This window comes from Saccopteryx bilineata, chromosome 4, assembly GCF_036850765.1.
Source record: "Saccopteryx bilineata isolate mSacBil1 chromosome 4, mSacBil1_pri_phased_curated, whole genome shotgun sequence".
In the NCBI taxonomy this organism is placed as follows: domain Eukaryota; kingdom Metazoa; phylum Chordata; class Mammalia; order Chiroptera; family Emballonuridae; genus Saccopteryx; species Saccopteryx bilineata.
Genome location: NC_089493.1, coordinates 238619823 through 238638166, shown reverse-complemented (window position 1 = coordinate 238638166; position 18344 = coordinate 238619823).

Sequence of the window (18344 nt, the reverse complement as noted above, 5' to 3'; positions counted from 1 at the left end):
TACTATACAGCCTGATAATCAAAACAGCATGGTATTGGCAGAAAAGCATACATACAGACCAATGGAATAGACTTGAGAGCACAGAAATAAAACCATAAATATATGGAGAAATCTTCAACAAAGGAGCCAAAAACCACAATGGAGAAAGAAAGCCTCTTCAATAAATGGTGCTGGGAAAATTGGAGAGCCATATGCAAAAGAATGAAACTTGACTACAGTTTGTCCCCCTGCACAAAAATTAATTCAAAATGTATCAAAGACTTAAATATAAGATCTGAAACAATAAATTTTATAGAAAAAAACACAGGTACTCTGCTCATGGGTCTTGGCCATAGAGAACAATTTATGAATTTGACCCCAAAGGCAAAAACTGGTGTTCCATTTTCCTTTAATCCTAGCTCACACCCGGCAGGCAAGAAAATACACACAGTGGGAGACACTTCCCTTTCGAGTCAAGGTTCCCAAAGCCACTGACTCATCTGAATTTTCCTAGAATTAAAGGCTTCCACCTCACCAATCTTATTCATCTCTGTTTCTTATCTCCTTCTCTTCCATGAACTGGCTTCTCCTTCCCTCATTCTGTCATTTTGGCTGCCTCCTCCACTGCCCTGCTCCACAAGGGCTATTCCTTTTACAAGAACTGATCACTCTCCCCAAAATGGCCTCCTAGTTCCTCCTTTTAAAACCTTTTGGTGTAAAGGTCCTCCCCCCACACATACTAGCATAACCACGCCCCTTCCTAGCAAGAAGGGCATTCAGCACCCCAAGGCAGCGGCCATCTTTAACAAAGTGAGCAAAATATATCTTACCTGCCCGACAATGCAGATGTTGACAAAAGCGCAAGCTGGTTAGTGTTGCCTTACCTAATAAGATAAAATTGAAGTAAATTTATAAACACAGAGGAATAAAGTAAACCTCAGTAAAAATCCTCAGGAAAAAATAAGTATTGCTTTTTGTTGTTTTTAATTGTCCATTGCTGAAAAAGAGCACAGATTCCAAAAGTAGCTTGCAAATAAAGCTTCCTTCAGCTGCTATTCAGAGATAGTTCTCAGCAGTGAGATGTGTATTCATGGTGTTTGCACTGAGGCAGGACAAACAGAGCCTGCCTTATACCTTTCCAGGTCAGGAAAGAGGTGCTTAGAAGTCAGAAACAGCTGTTACAGATGACCTATATCAAGTCCATGTAAAAGGTCATTTTTCTCCCTGTTGGGTAAACAAATGTTTTTTAAGTTTGCAGATTGCCTTCCTGCTTGGGAGAGGCGATTGTTTGCTATTGTTTGCTGGAGAAGGGTTTTTTCCCCAGCCTGTTTTGCAAGAAAGAGGGAGAGAGAGAGAGAGGTGCTGAGGGGCTTGGGAGCCCAGAGATTTTAGCCCAGTCTGTTTGACTGGGGACTGTGGAGGCTGGTGGAGGCCAGTTTTGTGCTGTGAGTCCTGGAAAGTCCGGAGGTAAAAAAGGAAGTGGTCTTCCCTGCCTGTTTGCTCATCTGCCATTACTAAGGTGACCAATCATCCTCCTTTAGAAAAGACAGTCCTTCTTTTATAAGTTCCATTCTCCCTCAAAAAGTATCCTCCTACATGTCCTCCTTTTTGATATTGGAAGACTGATAGAATCAATCGGAATCTGAAAGACCAGTGCAACAGGCTTTATTGAGAGAAAACCTGCCAGGCTGTCTTGTAAGGGAGAGCAGCCTGGTTTATGGTTGGTGCAGGAATTTTAAAGGCATTTAGGGGAGGAAGGAGGACACGGAGCGGCCTATCATTGGTAGGAGTAGTTAGGCAGTTATACGGAAGTTCTAGCTAAGTACGGATTATTGCCTTTTATAGAAGTAGACGTCAAAGGTGATTGAGTAAAACAAACGGTTGGAATTTACAAAATGGCGGGGGAAAACAAATAGAAACTTAAAGAAACGAAACTTATGTTCGTAGCCTGAAGAACTTAAACCTATTAAAGACTAATCTGTAAATGTCTGTATTCGATCAATGCCGAGTTGATCCATTGCATGTGATGTGACATATTTGTATCTAAGTGAGCACTTTTTCTTACATTATTAAAAATTAATAGACATGTAAGCATAATTACAATATAAAATATTACAAATGTTTTTATTATGCATTTATCATATTATAATGCATTGTTGCAATGAATAAAATGTTTCTTTTATTTATGATAGTTTTCTTCAATTTATTTTTGTCCTCTTTTTTATTGTAAAAAGTTGGTCACCTTACCATTATGAGACTTTAATAAACGGAATGGCCCACCATTTTCTGGCTCCACAGTTCCTTTATAGTCTGCCTGAACCCAGGGAGAACCTGCATGACCATGGCTACAGCCACTGGCCTTACACTCCCATACGTGGGAAATAAGGCTTCACCCACCATTAATCTGTTCAGCCTCCAGAATACCCTAGAGCAGGGGTCGGGAACTTTTTTGGCTGAGAGAGCCATGAACGCCACATATTTTAAAATGTAATTCCATAAGAGCCATACAACGATTCATGTACATTATGCATTATCCAATAAAAATTTGGTATTGTCCTGGAGGACAGCTGTGATTGGCTCTAACCACCCGCAACCATGAACATGAGCAGTAGGAAATGAATGGATTGTAATACATGAGAATGTTTTATATTTTTAACGTTATTTTTTTTAATTTATTTATTCATTTTTAGAAAGAGGGAGAAAGAGAGAGAGGAGAGACAGAGAGAGAGAAGGGGGGAGGAGCTGGAAGCATCAACTCCCATATGTGCCTTGACCAGGCAAGCCCAGGGTTTCAAACCGGCGACCTCAGCATTTCCAGGTCGACACTTTATCCGCTGCGCCACCACAGGTCAGGCACGTTATTTTTTTTTATTAAAGATTTGTCTGCGAGCCAGATGCAGCCATCAAAAGACCCACATCTGGCTCGCGAGCCATAGGTTCCTGACCCCTGCCCTAGAGTTTCAACTTGCCCGTCCTCTCCAACTGAGGTTGTTGGTAGTGATTCACCCGGGGCTTCTCTCTCAGCCTGGGTTACACAGACACTTTGTTCTGTCATTGTTAACTTCATCCTTTTATCCAACTTGACTGTCATTGGTAACTTCGTCCCTTCATCCAACTTAACTGCCTTCCAGCTCCAGCCAGCCTGGGATGAGCTTCTGCCTCAGAAGGAGGGTCAGAGTAGCTGTTTTTCTTGCCTTCTGCACAGGCAGAGTGATGGCAGGCTGCACACACACCCATAGCTCACATGCAAACCCGTGAAGAGATGTGATTGAAGGATGCCTCTTGTACTATATTTAAGTCTCTGTAGACAGTTTTGAGGTCTTTGAATTAGTAAAATTTGGTCCTATAGTCAAAATTGTGGAGAGGGCCAAGTTTGTCTTCAGTTAAAAAAAAAAGAAAGAAATCTTTCAATACCTATGCCAGTTCGGGTGCTCTGTGAGGTGTTTTCTATTTCTCAGTTCTTTTAAATCTGTCAGCATTCCAGGGAGGTGAGCTGTTTCTACTTTAACAAATGGAGGAACTGAGCTAAGAGAGAGAAAGTAATATATCTAAAGTTAACCTGTTTTATGGTTCTGGCCACCATCGTCATGGCCATGTAGGTTCTCATTGGATTCGAGCAGATGGTAAAGAAACAGTGAAGCCAAAAAATGGTGGGCCATTCCATTTATTAAAGTATCTTACCAGTGACCGAGCAAACAGGCAGGGAAGACAGCTTCCCTCTCATTCAGAGCTCCCAAAGTCCTGATGCATTCTCCGGTTCCACAACCCAGAAAATTTTCTTCAGTTCTGTAAAGCCAGTAGCCACAGCCACCATCCCAGCCACCTGGCCCATGCAGGTTCACATTAGATTTAGACAGACAGTAATGAAACAACAGAGCCAAGAACTGGTGGGCCATCATCTTTAATCCTACCTTGCACCCGGCGAGCAAGTAAAAACACACACTGGGCTCCAAAACCCACTCATTCAGTGCTCACAAAGCTACTGACTTATCTGTGTTTCCTAGAATCAAAGGTTTCTAGCTCACCAGACTTATTCACCTCTGTTCCCCATCTCCTTCTCCCTGCACAAACTCTGTACAAACTGGCTTCTCACTCAGCACTCCACCATCTTGGCTGCCTCTCCTGGCCTCCTCCACGTGGCTTTTCTCTGCTCTCTCCTCTAATGCTAACCTCAAGAACCGAGAGAGCAAGCTCCCGGTCTGCCCCCATTTTATAGTGTAGAAATCCAAACCTTTAATCCGATATACAAAATAGGGAAGTCTCTAATACAAAGTCACTTATCTGAGGCATGATAGGATTATACCACCCCACATCAAAAAATGGTGGGAAAGGCTTAGTTCTAAAACCAAGCCCCAGGTTACAAGGATCCTGCCTGCCCACAGCCTGCCCCCAATATACATTAATATCACCTGGGCAATGGCTTCCACGTGGGCAGTGTCATCTTTAACAAAGTTAGCATAATATATTTTATCTGCCCAACAATTACCTTTTTAAAGTTTTGGTTGCGTTTGAACAGAAAGCAACTATGGAATGAAATTTCCATGGTGAAATTTTAGATGTGACTGACAGTTTGATACAGGAGATATTTCACAATTATAGTATCAGAAGGCTGTGAATTCTAGCAGGACCCTAATATACTGCTCACAAAAAGCAGAAGATATTTTATCACTTCATATTCATTTTGAAATATCCCCTACTTTTTTTTTTTTCCTTAAGTTGGAAACAGGGAGGTAGTCAGACAGACTCCCTCATGCGCCCAACCGGGATCCACCCGGCACGTCCACCAGGGGGCGATGCTCTGTTGCAACCAGAGCCATTCTAGCGCCTGGGGCAGAGGCCATAGAGCCATCCTCAGCGCCCGGGCCAACTTTGCTCCAATGGAGCCTTGGCTGCGGGAGGGGAAGAGAGAGACAGAGAGGAAGGAGAGGGGTAAGGTGGAGAAGCAGATGGGCGCTTCTCCTGTGTGCCCTAGCCGGGAATCGAACCCGGGACTCCTGCACGTCAGGCAGATGCTCTACCACTGAGCCAACCGGCCAGGGGAAATATCTCCTACTTTTTGTGAGTAGTATAGTTTCAATTCTGGAAGATGCTGAAGTCAAAGGCCACATATTTTTATCTATCTCTGTTACAGTGACATTGACAGAACATGCTTAAAAAATATCTTCTGAAGGGAATGATGAAACATTGTATCAAGGTTTCAAGGAAAAAATATATCTAAAGGAGGAGATGGTAGCAGACTAAGAATTCCTTTGTATGAACATCAGTATAATTTGCATATTTTATCTAGCCTCTCAAAAATATCACTATAAACATAAAACCTCACCTATCTCTTTCTACCCTAATTTATTAACATGAACACTCAACATAATTAAGTACTAGTGGAAACGAAACATTTTTCTTGACACTAGATAAAGAAAATGTGTCATGCAGTCCTTTTTGAGTATGTGTTCTTTAATGCTGAAAGAAATTATAAATTAGAAGTAAAATAAAAAATTTTTTCCTCAGATACATAAAAGAAGTGCTAGCTCAGACCTTACACTGAATATGCGATTGGAAAGTTTACAGAGCAGATAGGCACAGAGCACCCAGGAAAAAGTGCACGTGAGTTTATCTGTCAGATTTCCCCACTGCAAATCTCCCTTTGTAATTAATAAGTATTTACTTACTTACAATAAGAAATACCTTAAAATTATTCAAGCATCCTATTTCTCCTTAAATTTCACCCTCTAAACAACTCACTTTTGAAGAAAAGGCAAACTTAATCCATAGCAGGAAAATTCTACCAGTGACACCAAAAGCCAGTGATTGGTGGCTGTTGGGAAAATCCTAAAGTAGAAAATGTTCAAAGTGCAAAAGGCAGAGCACACAAAACCAAAAGCTTTTTCAAAAGAGAAGGCGTCAAATGACTTGCCATTAGTACCAAAACAAACCCAAAACCAAAACCCCTCTTTTTAATAATTCAAGGGCAGAACTAAAATAAAAAGATAAATTGTGAAAGAAAGACAGAAGGAATTCCAAACAGATTTCATAGTTATCAAAGCTACATCACCTCTTGTACTTCTTAACTCATTTTTGCATCAGTAAGTTTTATGGTTCACAGATGGTTTAAAAATCATATTTCCAGTGTTCCTCAGATTAAGTACATAAAGAATCATAGGATTTGTTTTTGAGTAATAAAATTTTGGCAGACTATTGAATGCCACTTGTATGATTGCTTTATTACATTTTTCTTAAAACTCTATTATAACATTGCAAGATTTATATTCAAGTTACCCTATAAAATATGTCTCTAGAATTATTTCTATACCAACTGCCTAAGCCATAAGAGGCAAAAAATTCATGACCCCTACCTTTGCAGACTTGACCCTCCAAGAGTCTCTATTGAATTAACTGCAGCATTTACAAAGGAATGTCATATTAGATAGTTTGTCACATGAAAAAAGAAATTTGAAATTAATTCAGGTAAAATATCAAAACACCTATATTATTAATGACCCAATTATGTATTTTTTCTGAGGCAGTAATAGTATCAATATTAATATATATTTGGTACTTTCTGCTGTGTCAGTCACTAAGTTCTTTACACAGATTATCTCCTTTAATTCTCACAGCTATATGAGGTGTCAAGAATTGTGAAGGGTTTGAGATTTTCTTACCCTACTTGTAAGTTAACAAAATAACCTGCTACAGTTTTAAGGATGCTGGCAGAAGACATGAGATTATTGGGTACAGAGGACTTTAGTACTCACGGAAACAGCAATAACCAAAGTATCAGTATTTTCCTGGGACAGTTCTCCAAGCCCCAATTCCCCCAGGACAACAGGAAGAAGGTCAGATGGCACATGCAAACACATTGTTTGCTTTACAAGATGGGAGCCCTGAAGTCAAGGAACCGGAATATTTTTAAATGAACAGTAAGCATGCCCCTTTTTGCTCAAGAGGGACACACCATTACTTTCTTCCAAGGCTATTATTTACTATGCAGATGTCCTTGAACAAATAGACAAGCACAAAGGCAGTCAGCATTTCTGTTTACAGGACGTGCAAAAATGCAAGACACTCGTGGAGAATTATCTTCCAGTATGATGTAGGTACTATAATTATTCCTCTTAAAATGAGGACTTTTAGCTTAGAGTGAACTTAAGGAGCCATTCAATGAAGGCATATGGTGTGTGCTTTTCATGTGAGTGTTTTAGTATTTACATGCTCCACATAAGGTGTTGCAAATTGCACTTGGGTGAGTTTACAAATTGTACAGGAGTGAGATTTGGTGTAAAGATGCACCCAAGGTAAACTTTCCATTAGGTGTTTTGAAAAATGAATTGTGCTATCATTAACTTTCATATATAGCTTAACACTTACTCCAATAGGAAGTATACCCCTGTAGAAAAAAACACAGGCCCTGAAAAGGTCAGCATCAAGTTCGGTTTCAACTCTCTACTGACTACCTCTCTGATGCTCAGTTTCTTCACCTGTGAAGTGGGAATAGCTTGTAGGATTGCTGTAGGGATTAAAGGAGACCATGGATGTGAAACTCCTTGCACAGTATTCGAGCACCTAGTACATGTTTAACTAAAAGCAGTAAGGGTGACTTGTAGGATGATTGCTGTAAAGACTGTTGCTCTCACAATTTGGAAAATTCAACAATAAAATAAGGAAAAAAATGATTTTAAGCCTTGTTTTTCCATATAAAAGCTTTTTCAGGCATTGAGGATCTGTTCTATTAAATTTAACAATTTTTTTTTGTTCAAAGATTAATTTTAAACATGGAGTAAAAACTTTTCAAGCTGTCAAAGCATTAGCTTTTAGCATTGGAATGGATGTTGTTCTCCTAAAGGTCTCTCAATATTTTTTAATGACTTGAAGCAGGAAGGCTTGTCATTTTCCCTAACACAATGTGAATAAAATACAAATGTAGGCTGGGAACCAGAGTTGAGAGTTGTTCAGTAATCTACGTTTGCCATAATGTGTGTCCTAGTGATCGTATCAAAGGGCCTTATGACTTTACGTAAGAGAACTGTGTTGTGTTAGAGACAGCTCTGTTGATCTTTTATCCATTCACATGGATAGGTGTTGGAAAATTAAATTGCATTTTATGTTGTCTTAAAAGTTACACCACAGCCGTTAGATAAAAGCAAGAATAATTGCTTGCTCTGTGGGCAGGCTGCTACAGAGGAAGAAACACACTCATCAAACATTTGTGTTTTTCAGCTTTGGCAGATGGAATTTCACATTCTTTGGTGAGTTCCTCCACCCTGTAAAATTTAATGGTTTGCCCTCCCCGCTGATTGCTGAACAAATTATGTCCATGATAGCTGGAGGTCGATTTGCTTTCGAAAGCCTCTCAACTTTAACTAATAGTTGCAATCCAAATTAACAATAACCAAGGAAGTATGGTTAATTATGTGTGCATTCTGGTAATTCACTCTAAACTAAGCTTGTTATCTGCATGAAATACAACCGTGGTTCTATGAATAATTTTCAAAAACGTTGAATTTAAAATGAACACTGGGTAGGATAAACAGTAGTTAAATAATCCTTAAACTCCACCATCTGGTATCTTAGTATTTTAATGTGAGCTGAATTTCTTTTATTAGGTGTTTATTTGAGATTCTTTCTGTATGGATTCTTTCCCTATGCTGAGAAAGCTCCATAAATTGGGGAGGAGTAAGAGTTATGATTCAGTACATTTTTCTTTTGTAGTAATTCCCTTAAAGACATACACGAATTTCAGAATCTCAGCCATTTTCCCAAAGGGGCAACTGAAAAAATCCCTGAAAGATTTTGTCTTAACTCAGAGCATGTATTTGTAAACCTACATAAGATTGATGGGTATAAGAGAAGGAAGGAGTTACTTGGGTGGTCAAATAAAAAAGAGTATATGGTACAAATCAATGAAAGTAAATAAACAAATAAATTTAATTAATAGTAAGAGACAGGCCAGGACCAAAAAATAACAAAATATAGTAATAATCTTCAAGAGAAAAATAAGAGAATAAGATAAATAATACAGTGTGTTTATAAAGTCATGGTGCACTTTTGACCGGTCACAGAAAAGCAACAAAAGACGGTAGAAATATGAAATCTGCACCAAATAAAAGGAAAATCCTCCCAGTTTCTCCTAGGATGATGTGGCATCATGTGCGCATGCGCAGATGGAAACAGAGGAAAGTTCAGTGTGTTCTGTGGCTCGCTAAATTCGAATCCGTGACCAAAGTGCAACATGAATATCGGCGCATTTATAACAAAATGCCACCACATAGGAATAACATTAGTCGGTGGGATAAGCAGTTGAAGGAAACAGGCAGTTTGGTGGAGAAACCCCGTTCTGGTAGGCCATCAGTCAGTGACGAGTCTGTAGAGGCTATATGGGATAGCTACCTAAGGAGCCCTAAAAAATCTGTGCGTGAGCCCACATTGAACTACACTGAATAGGTATAAAACTGGGAGAGTTTTCCTTTTATTTGGTGCAGATTTCACATTTCTATCGTTTTTTTGTTGCTTTCCTGTGACTGATCAAAAGTGCACCATGACTTTATGGACACATTGTATTTGCAAAATGAAATGGGTATCATGAAAGGAAGACTTAATGGGCACATAGTGCTGGCAAAAAAAAATCAGTGTTATTTCACCGAATATTTTGTATTAAGCTATTCTAGTGACTTGATGTGAAATTTTTGGTAGAATTATTTTCCTTTTTCCTGATATAAGAAAGGCAATATAAAGTTACACGGAGGAAGCAGGAAACAATAATGATGACATTTACAGAGCTCCTTACTATTTACCAAAATATTTCTCCCAGGCATTACCTTCTTTGATAGACACAACACTCTATAACAGTGGTAGTCAACCTGGTCCCTACCACCCACTAGTGGGTGCTCCAGCTTTCATGGTGGGCGGTAACGGAGCAACCAAATTATAAATAAAAAGATAGATTTAACTATAGTAAGTTGTTTTATATAGATTTATTCTGCCAAATTTAGCAAAAATCCGACATAAAGTACTTGGTAAGTAATTATTATTATATGCTTTAACTTGCTATAACTCTGCTTTATAAATTTTATAAAGTAAAGTTATTTCCCTACTTTATAAATCACCATTACTGTGGAACCAATGGGCGGTTAGAAAATTTTACTACTAACAGAGATACAAAAGTGGGTGGTAGATATAAAAGAGTTGACTACCCCTGCTCTATAAGCTAGATAGAACTGATATTATCATCACTATTCTACATATCACAAACAAGCTCAGTTGAGGAGTACCTTAAAACCATTTTATTTTTCAAAACTCTCAACTTTAATTGTTTTATTTGAAATTAGCACTAACCAAAGTGGCAAGGATATTCTGGGTAAACATTCCATGCTAAACTGTCATCTGCTTGAAACGTACCTGCCTTCTAACACCAAATTCAGTTTTTATTTGATTGCATCTAAATAAATCTGGCTCTATTATCGACTGAAAACTCTGCCCTGGGACAGTCCCTTAATTTCTCTAAATATCAGTTTACTGAACTGACATTGATAGAGTGTTGACAAAGCACTTTTGCATCCATCATCTCATTTAATGTTCACAGCAATTGTATAAGGTAAATATTTCTATTTTTAAAATAAAGCAAATTTAACCTGACTTTTGGTGGCGCAGTGGATGAGGCATAGACCTGGAGTGCTGAGGTTGCTAGTTGGAAGCCCTGGGCTTGCCTGCTCAAGGCACATGTGGGAGCTGATGCTTCCTGCTCCTCCCCCTTCTGTCTCTCTCTCTCTCTCTCTCCCCCACTCCTCTCTCCTCTCTAAAATAAATAAGTCTTAAAAAAAACATTAACAATAAAGTAAATTTAAATTCAGAGTTGGTAAATGGCTTGCACCAGATCATGCTGATAATGTTAGATTCAAGTCTCCACTCAAAGTCTCTAAACCACCACCACCTTGCTATAAAATTTGGAATTGGGTTAGATGCTTTCTAATATTTCTTTTAATTCAATCTTGCCTGACTTCAAAGACTGACTGGGAAACTATTATTATTTACATGTCAGCAGTATTTTTTTTTTTTGTATTTTTCTTAAGTTGGAAACGGGGAGGCAGTCAGACAGACTCCCGCATGCGCCTGACCGGGATCCACCTGGCACGCCCACCAGGGGGCGATGCTCTGCTCATCTGGGGCATTGCTCTGCTGCAACCAGAGCCATTCTAGCGCCTGAGGCAGAGGCCATGGAGCCATCCTCAGCGTCTGGGCCAACTTTGCTCCAATGGAGCCTTGGCTGCAGGAGGGGAAGAGAGAAACAGAGAGGAAGGAGAGGGGGAGAAGCAGATGGGCGCTTCTCCTGTGTGCCCTGGCCGGGAATTGAACCTGGGACTCCTGCACGCCAGGCTGACGCTCTACCACTGAGCCAACCAGCCAGGGCCCATGTCAGCAGTATTTTACTGGTAAATTGCATAATATTTTAAATAAGAAGTGAAATAAAAATCTAGTTATTAAGTACTTCCTGACAACCTCTTTCTACAAGTATGATAGGAATAACCAATGATGAACCAAAACCTCTCTCTATCCTTAAAGAGTGCTTGCGCTGTTTGGAGCATACTATATAAACATCCACTGGCAGACAAGCACCGTGAACAAAGTGCTCTAGGAGTCAGAGCAGAGAGTTGCCCGTGAGGCTTAAACCACAGGGTGAATTTAATCACTCAGAAACACTCAGACACTCGGCACAAAGGAACAGAAGAATAACAACCCAGAAAAATCTTGTATATTGTCTTCTTTATTAGCATATCTCTTCTCTACAAAAAAGACATTAGAATGTGTTTTCTTGTAAATGAAAATAATAGTATTACTGTCATCTTTGTTATTATTTACTGCCAATGTAGCCCTTCTACTAAAAGAGTTAGGCAACATTCATTTCGTACCTGAAATATGATTAACATGTATACTCCAATCCAGAAAGTATGAAGATCTTAGATACCAGCTTAACCATTGTCTTCAAGTAAATTTTTTCTTTTGTTTTGTTGCATCTTTACCAAGGTCTGTGAAAAACCAATTCAAATGACCATTTCAAATATTTCTTCCTCTGTATCTAACTTCTAAAGTCACATATTGGAATGTATAAAAGGCAAAGGCACAGAATGGAAAAATAACAGGAACAAAGGATCAAGGTAATTATCCCTGAATAACTGAGATCTGACAGACTTTTCCTCTATCCATAAATGTTAAGTATTATAAAGTTGTGCTCTATGACACTACCCCAAAGCCAAAACAACTTGCTGACTTACACTTAACTTGTAAAAATATCCGTAGTGCAAATTTTCTCCATGAAACAAGCAAGATGAATGTCAAAGCAGGCCTTGGAAGATATTGAAAACTGAGAACTTGCTAGTGGATTGCAGCAGATTAAATAAGTAATACACAAGCATCAATTTCAAACACTTTTTCCATTTAAATTTCAGCACTGCATCAAACCTCAGGCACCTGTGTAAGATGAAGTGGGACCAAAGCGAGAGGGAAATTCTAATAATGGAGCCTGCAATACAACTCCATTTCAAATAGCATCTTTCATATAAATTAATGTCCAAAGTGCTTTACCGAATAAAATAGTACAAGAAAGTGGACAGCATGTGGTATAAATTACAGAAAACAGTGGTGTAAGGATATTATATGTGGAACAAATTAAAGCATTCCATCAGAAAACCAACCGCAGCAGGGAAGGGCATGCAGTGGTACAGCAAAGTGTGTAATTTTAGATGAGGTATAAGCGACTTGGATACTGATAAGAAAGTCATTTTTCTCCCCACTTATGTTTTTATAAATGGAGTACTTACCATTCTCTTTTAGTAGAATGCTTTAAGCTATGGATCTGATAAAGCTGAATTTTTGGATGCTTAGCTTGAATATTGCAAATCAATCAGAAAGAATGAGGGGTTCGGTATGAAGAATCAAACATCCCCTCCAAATCTGCTGAGTATAAAGAAGTATAAAATCTATCAGTGGCGCCTGACCAGGCAGTGGCGCAGTGGATAGAGTGTTGGACTGGGATGCGGAAGACCCAGGTTCGAAACTCCGAGGTCGCCAGCTTGAGCACGGGCTCATCTGGTTTGAACAAAAGCTTATCAACTTGGACCCAAGGTTGCTGGCTCAAGCAAGGGGTTACTGGGTCTGCTGAAGGCCCCCGGTCAAGGCACATATGAGAAAGCAATCAATGAACAACTAAGATGTCGCAACAAAAAACTAATGATTGATGTTTCTCATCTCTCTCCATTCCTGTCTTATCCCTCTTTCTGACTCTCTCTCTCTGTGTCTCTGTAAAAAATAAAAATAAAAATAAAAAAATCTACCGGTGGCAAAATCTTCTTCCAAGCATTTAGAACTGATAATTTAAAGCATGGACATTTTAATCAGGCCAATCAGATCCATGCCTTAATTCTATAAGGCCCTAGATGATGTATAACCACTCTTTGCCTTAATTTCTTCAATACCAAAATAAAAATTACTATACTATCTATGTAATAAGATGTAATAAAGATTAAATAACAAAATACATATGAAATATTTAGCACAAGGTTAGTAGCACAATCATTTAAAACATTAGCTACTCTAAATATTAGATTTGAAGAGATCTGAGTCCCTATGGGAACTCCAGAACCACCATCGAAGCCCAGTAGTATTCAGATAAAGTAGTCAGGATTCACTGCAGAGAACTCCCATGAGGGATCCCACTCCCCACTCCCCCCAGGTGAGCTACTGCAAAGTCCAGGTATTCAAGGGAATGAATTTCTGTGGTCATGTGACTTCCGTTTATAATCAAGAATCTAAACCAACAGAAAACTGATACTCTTTAAAATCTGGTAGAAGATCCAGAGTAGATCTGTTATTAAGAGGTTCATAAAGGGGAATTAGGGCACATAAACTCATCCATTGAAAATGTAATTGCTGCCTGACCAGGAGGTGGCACAGTGGATAGAGCGTCAGACTGGGATGCAGAGAACCAGGTTTGAGACCCTAAGGTTGCCAGCTTGAGCACGGGCTCATCTGATTTGAGCAAGGCTCACCAGCTAGGACCCAAGGTCGCTGGCTTGAGCAAGGGGCTACTCGGTCTGCTGTAGCCCCACGGTCAAGTCACATATGAGAAAGCAATCAATGAACAACTAAGTGCCACATGAAAAAACTGATGATTGATGCTTCTCATCTCTCTGTGTTCCGGTCTGTCTGTCCCTATCTATCCCTCTCTCTGACTCTCGCTCTGTTTCTGGAAAAAATAAAAATAAAATAAATAAAATAAATATGATAAAATGCAATTGCTAAGGTTAGAATCAGATTTCTGAGATCCACTACTTCCTCCCTGCTTTTACCGGCTCCCTAAAGTATGGCCTTGCTGTGTGGCCTTGCTTGTTGCTCTCTGCCTTAAGCAACTTTCCTGAATGTTCTCAGTGTCCCACCATGTCCACCATTTCCCTGTTATTAGTTAAGGGTATTGCTCCATAACAAACGATCCCAAAACTTAGCACTTTATAACAACCAGCATTTACTATCACACAATTTCTGAGGGCAAGGAGTCCAGTAGTAGCCTAGCTGTGTGGTTCTGGCTCAAGGACTCTCAGGAAGTCCTTGCAAAGTCAAACTATAGTGAAGGAAGCAGTGTTTTTCCCAAATTCACTCATGTGGTTGTTGGCAGGAGATTTCAGTTCCTTGCCATGTATGTCCCTGCATAGGACTTCTCATACTGTGTGGGCTGGTTTTTACCAGAACAAGTAATCCAAGAAACAGAGAGACCGAGGCAGAAGTTGCAGCATCTTCTATAAACTAATCTCAGAAGTGACATGATGTGACTTCTGCAGTGTTCTATTGATCATACGGACGATCCCTGGTACAATGCGGAAAGGTGTGACTAGCAGAATGCAGGAAGCCTTGGCCCCGTGTTGGAGGTTGGTGACCATGCCCCCTTATGGGTAACTGTTCTTCAACTCTGGTCACTGCTGGGCATGCTTAGCCTATTAATGACTATGAACCAGTCTGTCTCTTTGCTTCTGTCCCTTCCAAGCTAAACTGTTATAAACGCCTGGATGATGGTGAAATTTTCCTATCTCAAAGCCCAGGCCAATATTAAAGAGCATTAGCTACTAGGACTTAAGGATTACCTATCTTTGACTATATAGCACCAAGCATGTCACCCTCATTTTTGAGACATTAAAAATAGTTACAATTATCATCAGTAAGTGAATCTTCAGAGGAAAGCTTGTCTTGAACTGGGGTCTTTGCTCTCTATTCATTCAGAACAGCTTTCTAACCCTTTGCCCCGGTGTTCATATTCCTTCTTATGACCTAACTTCGGTGACAGCACCTTCAGGGAGCCTCCTCTGATCCTTCATGACACCCTCTCCTTTAAGGTTGTGTCCGCGTTTCCTCTGTAGTTCTCTTTCCATGGCTTACTCATTAAGAGCAAGAGGGCACAGAGTGCTGCTCGTATGATAGAACTTTGTTAAGAAGCAGTACTGGAAGCCAGTCTGTTGGATGGAGAGGCACGGTGAGGAACCCCACGGGTGAAAGGATTGTCAAATCGCTGATTTAGGAAAAAAAAATTCTGAGCGGTCATAAGAAAGCTTCATCTCTAGGATTGTAAGACATAACATGTTTCTCTTCTTGGAATGAAGGGATGTTTAGCTCCCTGCAGGAACCTGATTGTCAATGAGACAGCATGACCTTCTAGCACTGGGTGCTCGGTGACCTTCTGTTCTCTCAATCCAAACTGGCTGTGGCTGAGGCTGTGGCTGGCCGGTGCCCTGGGAGCAACAGCGAGCGACTGACCTGGGTTTCCTCAGCCTTTACTAGCTCAGCACTTCTTGGGGCTGAAATATGAACCTTCCTGAGGTGTATGGCTTATTTTTATTTCTTTTTATTACAAAAACAATGTAGCAGCTTTTAGGAACATTTGAGGGGAAAAATACTGGAAAAACAAAACTCCAATTATCCAGTATACAACTGCACAGAAAACAGTCTGTGAGTTTGGAACCTATGTATTCTCTGTGTTATATGTTTAATAAATGAGTTCAAGTTTCCTAACTACTTTTCCTTGTCACACACACACACACACACACACACACACACACACGTGCACATGCACTCAATGTTTTTTGGACACAAAAGCCAGCAGCACATGACATGTACTCCCTTCCAAGCCCTTGTCCATATGTGTAGAAAATTTCCCATAGATGCATCGTAGTGTGCATACAATTTTCTACTTTTCTTTTAGCATTTAACATACAACAGTAAGTAGTATTTCAGTGTTGTGGCATAATCTTCATAGTTCAGCATAGGAAGTTTTGGTGTCTAATAGACCTGGGGACAGGTCCCACCCCTGCCATTTAGTAGTTGTATTACCTTGGATAATTAATTATCTTCTCTGGGAATCACTTTGTCTCTAAAATAGGGTTAACAATACTTGCCTCATTCTGTCAGATTTAATAAGTGAGTTACAGGATGAAAAGTCTTAATGCTGGCCTGTACAAGATATCCAATACATGTTAGCTAAAAATAACCTTCTAAAATATAAATGTTTATGTGGTATAGTATTCCAAATGGAAAATAAAAGTTATTTTTGGGATATAACCACTCTAACATATGATGAAATGCTTATTATGCACCACAATCTCTTTAAATTCCAATTTCACATTTCATAATATAAATGTACATCAAATCATCATGTTGCACACTTAAACTTGTACAATGTTTTATGTCAAATATCTTTCAGTCAAGCTGGAAAAACATTTCAATTCAACCACTGAAGTCTGATGCTCATCTCTTGTTCCTGAGTGCAGTGGCCTCTCTAATTAGTCCTTTTGCACCGGAATGTGTTTTTAGTTGATTCCTTTGTGTGCTTTCCTTTTTCCATCCTGGCTACATATTGCTCCTAATAAAACTATTCACCTGCTGGCGTTTATGTTTACATTGAAGATATTCACAGGCTGATCCCGAGGTTTTCCTGTGATAGTCAACATTGCATGCACTATGAAGTATATCTAAGGATGTTTGTATAACTGGGAAGTGGTTAAGCACCCAGTAAATGAATAGAGAGAGGCTTTGTAAAGTCAAACATGCATTAATGAGGATGTTGTCAACCTCACAGGTTCTGTTTGAATTCTTGGTTTATTTCTGCAACCAAGGAAACAAAAAGAATAAATTCTGCTAATCACTGCAAAGAGGAGAAACTTTAGCCAGAAAGTTCTTCTTTTTAATATTTTTCTTAGTTACTAAAATTCTATAAATAAGAAAATAGCACTGGTTTACATTTAAATTTTCCTTATTAATACGTGTCTATAAATATAGTTGGTCTTGATGGTAATTAAACTACAAGCCATGAAATTTTACTAGAGTTGGACTTTGTTTTGTTTTGTTATGAGGAAGGAGGAAATGTTTTGCTCAGATGATATATTGGGCAGAGTGCTTACATGCAATTTACAGAATCCACTTTTGCAAATTTAACCAGAAGAGGAATTGATGAAAGGGTATTAGTTCACAGACTATCTGGTAGGGCCAGAGGATCTGACGGTAAATGGGAACATCCTTGAGCAATAGCCATCTTCTCCTTTTCTAGCAGTTACAACACTGACACTAGCAGTTAGCACTTATGATGCTCAGTACTGGGTTCCAGAAGCACTGCCATCTCTGCCCCAGAGAACTGGATATTTCCACTCACCTGAACTGTTGAAAGACAAATATTCCTAGGTGCACCTGCCTACTCATGTGCTTCCTCCAGATCTTTTCCCAAGAATACTGTGATTAAAGCCAGGTCGCATGCCTGTCCCCTAATGCAGGGAGTCTGGGATTGCAGGTTTTCTGGTTTCCTCTGTGAAAGAGAGGCATAGTGTGGGAAATGATCACAATGTAAAAAGAGTGCTCAAAGACGTCAGATAGCTCAGATGATGAAAGTACACCACAGGGTTAGTCATTCTGACTAACAGTATTCTGTAGGCACTGATTGTAGAGTTTTGTCCCTGAAGAGAAATTTCCTGCTGCCAAGTATTTCTTGGCTCTCTGGAGGTGGACTCCACCTTACTCAGAACTCAGGAATGTTCAAACCCTTTTCTGCCACAAAGAAAACTTGCCATTTATAAATAATGTATCCCTGCTTCCTTAATCCTTCCCCTTACCAGCATACTCCATGTTAGCATGGGAAACTGGGTTGAAAATAAAACTAATAAAAGTGTGTGTTTAGATGTACTAGACATCACATACTGCCACAGAGGAACTCATTATATCACCTATGGTTTATGGTTAGATACAATTATAACAAAGGTAAAAGGAGTAGATTGTTTCTTAGAAATTTGAGAGCATAAAAGGGGAATAGGATGGATGGGTCAGATAATTAGAAAAAGTCTAGTAATGCA